Raw genomic sequence first — 4,709 nt, 5'->3', positions numbered from 1 at the left:
CCGGCTGTTGTCGTGTTTGTATGTGTGCATGACAACAGGTGGGACATGATCGGGGTCGAGGAGATGAAGAGAGATCGTGATTAGAGTGGAGACTACGGACCATGATTAGAGATAGGGTTTGGACACTTGATATTTAGTTGTTAAACCTTATTTTGAATGATTGTATATAGTGCAAGATTTGTACTTTAATACTGACATGTATATTAGAATGTATTCCATTACGTTCCGCATTTAATACTGTATTTAAAAAAAATAAAATAAAATTTAGACCCTGTTTATTATAATCGATTAAATTGTCCCAATGATGATTAAGAACATGATTAGCGTCCGGGTCCCCACAACAGGTGGTATCAGAGCGATAGATCCTTTAGATTGAGATAGGAGCTAGTGAGCGGGGTAGATTGAGTTTTCTTCCTTGCTTTTACATGTTAGCAATCTATTATGTTCTACTGCTTTATAATGCATGTTTATCTGTTTATCTGGCTTGATTTGAAAACATGTGTTATTGGGAATGTATCAGAACCGATTCTTGATCAGCAGTAAGATGATCGGAGGAGGACTGAAACAGATCTGTTGTATTTGGTTGCTAACCCTTTTGGAAATCGGATATGCCTCCTCGAAGAATACCAGACCAGGGTAGTACTTCGAATCCTCCAATGGATGTGACAGCAACACCGATGGAAACATTGCTGAAGAGATTTTAGTCGTTCCATCCACCGACTCTGAAGGGTACTGAGACTTCAGTGGATTGTGAGAGTTGTCTAGATGACATTGAAATGCTGTTTGAGTCCTTGGATTACAACGATGAGCGGAGAGTGAAACTGATAGGGCACCAGTTGCATGATGTTGCAAAGAACTGGTGGATTACAACAAAGCGGGCCTTGGAGCATCGAGGTACAGTTATCACCTGGAATGTATTTAGAACTGAGTTTTATCAGAGATTCTTTAAAGTGTCGTACACGAAGGATAAGGGAGCAGAGTTTGCAAACTTGAGATAGGGTCAGTTGAACATTGAGGAATATGTGGCCAAGTTCTCTACACTGCTACGATTTGCTCCACATGTGGCCGAGAATGATGAATCCGTTGCTGATCAGTTCATTAATGGTCTGAATCCGGAAATCTTTACCTTGGTAAAAACCGGGAGACCGAATAATTTTACTGATGCTTTGAACAGAGCCAAGGGAGCCGAAGCCAGTCTGATGAGACAGAAGGGAGCTTCATTTGTACCTCCAGCACTGAGACCACAACAACCACCTCCCCGGTTTGAGAGTGGCAGCAGAAGTGGCGGAAAGAAAGACTTCCTGAAAGCTAGAGGGAAGCAGTTTAAGAGATCTGGAAGCAGTTCATCCAGTTCTAGTGGCTCGAGACAGACCGGTCAGGGCAAGAGTTATACATGAGCCTACTGCAACACTTGTGGAGGGAAACATGCCACAGAGCAGTGCCGAGGAGTGTTTGGCAGTTGCCGTATTTGTAAACAACAGGGACATTTTGCTAGAGTTTGTCCCCAGAGAGATTCTCAGAGATCACAGGGTGCCGAATCATCTGGATCAGCGGCACAGACTGATAGACGATCGACTGTTGTTCATTCGTTCCAGCCAGCACCACCTCAGTCACAGCAGAGGCCAGGAGGTAGCCAGACAGTGAGCCAGCCTCCTAGACAGCAGGCCAGAGTATTTGCTTTGACAGAGGAGCAAGCTCAGGAGGCACCTGACGATGTTGTTGCAGGTAACTGTTTTATTTCTGGTTATCCTGCATATGTATTGATAGATACGTGCATCGCATACATTCGTATCTGGGCGATTTGCATTGATGCATTCATTGCCTATTGAGTCATTATCTGCTGTAGTGTCTGTCTCTTCTTCTTTGGGGACAGGTTTGATATCAGTGAAATCTGTTAAACTTTGTATACTACAGTATGATGGGCATGAGATTGAGTTAGACTATATTGTGCTTTGTTGTCTGATTTTGACTGTATTATCGGTATCGATATGTTAACCAAGTACAGAGCTGCTGTTGATTGTTTCCACAAGATTGTGAGATTCAGACCGGATATGGCTGATGAGTGGAAATTCTACGGTAAGGGTTCTCGATCTAGAATTCCTTTGATATCCGTATTGTCTATGACTCGATTGTTACAGAAAAGAGCGGAGGGATTCCTTGTCTATTCAGTTGATTTACTGAAATCGAGTCCATCATTGGCTGAATTGTCAGTGGTTTGCGAGTTTGCTGATATCTTCCCAGATGAGATTCCGGGTTTGCCTCCGATTCGAGAGATAGACTTTTGTATTGAGTTGATGCCAAGTACAGTTCCGATTTCGAGGGCTCCGTACAGAATGACACCGATTGAATTGAAAGAATTGAAAGAACAGTTGGAGGATTTATTGGCCAAGGGGTATATCAGACCGAGTGTGTCTCCTTGGGGTGCTCCAGTACTGTTTGTTCGAAAGAAAGACGATTCTATGAGACTCTGTATCGATTACCGGCAACTGAACAAAGCAACGGTAAAGAATAATTATCCCTTGCCTCGCATTGATGATTTGTTTGATCAGTTGCAGGGTTATTCTGTCTATTCCAAGATCGATCTGAGATCTGGATATCATCAGCTGAGAGTCAGAGATTCTGATATCTCGAATACAGCATTCAGAACCAGGTATGGACATTATGAATTTATTGTCATGCCGTTCGGTTTGACTAATTCTCCAGCTGTGTTTATGGGTCTGATGCAAAGCATATTTCAGAGGTATCTTGATGATTTTGTTATTATATTCATTGATGATATCTTGATTTATTCGAAGAATATGATTGAACATGCCGAGCATTTGAGAACTGTATTGAAAATTCTGAGGGCTGAGAATTTGTATGCTAAACTGTCAAAATGCGAGTTTTGGTTGAGACAGGTGGTATTTCTGGGTCACATCATATCCGAAGATGGTATATCAGTTGATCCCAGTAAAGTTGAAGCCGTGATTTATTGGCCGAGACCAACATCTGTACCAGAGATACGCAACTTTATGGGTTTAGCAGGTTATTACCGTCGATTTATTAAAAATTTCTCAAGTACTGCTAAACCTATTACTCAGTTTGATAGGATCGATTAACGTATCAAGAGTGTTTAGAAGGGGGGGTTGAATAAACACTCACAATTAAAACTGATCTTTTCGAATTTTGAGTTCAGTTTGGTGAAAAACTGATTCTCGGAATCTTGTTGGTCAATGACAATCAGTTAAACTGAAGTAGTTGCGGAAAGTAACTGACTGAAAGATAGAATACAAATAAAATACACAAGGATTGTTTCTGGATGTTCGGAGATTTCAATTACTCCTACGTCACCCCTTCTATCTCAAGGATAGGATTTCCACTAAAAGACTTTGATCGAATACAAGATTTGTACTGACCCACTTCAGTTTGGACTTATCACTGCCAAAAGCTGAAACTCTTAGTATTACAAAATGTTCTCAGTGCGTAACTGATCTTAGCACTATCGAATTTAACAATTATTTCAAAGTGCTATTGAGCTCAAATTGTAGCATTGACCGTTACGAATAAATCAAATAAGAGTGAGCTAAGATTTTGGCAGAATAACAGCAAGCTTTGAATGGAATGATCTTCTTTTTTACTTCAGCTGTTCTTCTGTCATATTTATATGCTTCCCTTCCAACGATAACTTGAGATATATTTGAATCTTTGTATCCGTTGATTGCCACTTCATTATTGTTTGCTTCATTTATTGTAATGCGGCGTCTTAACTGCTTTAGCCGAAATGCGTTGTTCTAAGCTGTATTGATTGAAGTGCGGCGTTTCATATTCATTTGCAGTCTTCTATGTCTCTTTGTCGGTTGAATATTCTTTTCCGAGACATGTTCAGTGAAAGGATGCTTAGATTAAAAGCATACGGATGAATGTATCAACTGATCAGTTTTCTTTATTAGATCAGCTGATTTCAGTTGTGAAGTCCAGTTGCTGAATATAATCGCGCGTATCAGTTGGTTGATCAGTTTAAAAGCATACGGCTGAATGTATCAACTGATTGGTTTCCAACTGATCAGTTTTCTTTATTAGATCAGCTGATTTCAGTTGTTAAGTTCAGTTGCTGAATATAATCGCGTGTATCAGTTGGTTCATATTTTGTCAAACGCCGGAATTTAGTTTCTAACAATTTCCCCCTTTATGGTGTTTGACAAAACTAAGTAAATAATAACTGAACGTCTGAACTCATTGTAGATAAAATAAGAGATTGATCAACTGAATAATGGACTACACGAATCTGTAGAGATTTTTCTTCAACGAGATAAAATAAGAGATTGATCAACTGAATAATGGACTACACGAATCTGTAGAGATTTTTCTTCAACGAGAAGATTTCTTTTGTTGTTCTAGAATCTCTTTGATCTCTTCCCCCTTTTTGTCAAACAAATACATCTTCTCAGATACTCTTCGAACCTCATTGGAAAGAATTTTGACATCTGAGAAGGTACTTGAGATAACAGATTGTAAAAGAGTCTGCAGCAATTCCATTTTATTAGAAACAGAAGTTTCCAATACCTCAACTTGTTTGCTGATAACGTCTTGAGTGATGGAGAGACTCTCAGCCAAACCTTTGTTCTTCGTAATTGCTTCCATTGATTGAAACAGAGAGTTTAAGGCTTCTTGAATTGCTTTCAGTTTCTCTGAGTTGAATGCCTCAGAATGTTCTAGCTTCAGAGAATGTT

The sequence above is a fragment of the Primulina tabacum genome, chromosome 7 (assembly GCF_025594145.1).
Source record: "Primulina tabacum isolate GXHZ01 chromosome 7, ASM2559414v2, whole genome shotgun sequence".
Classification (NCBI taxonomy): Eukaryota; Viridiplantae; Streptophyta; class Magnoliopsida; order Lamiales; family Gesneriaceae; genus Primulina; species Primulina tabacum.
Note: the sequence above shows the minus strand (reverse complement) of the source record.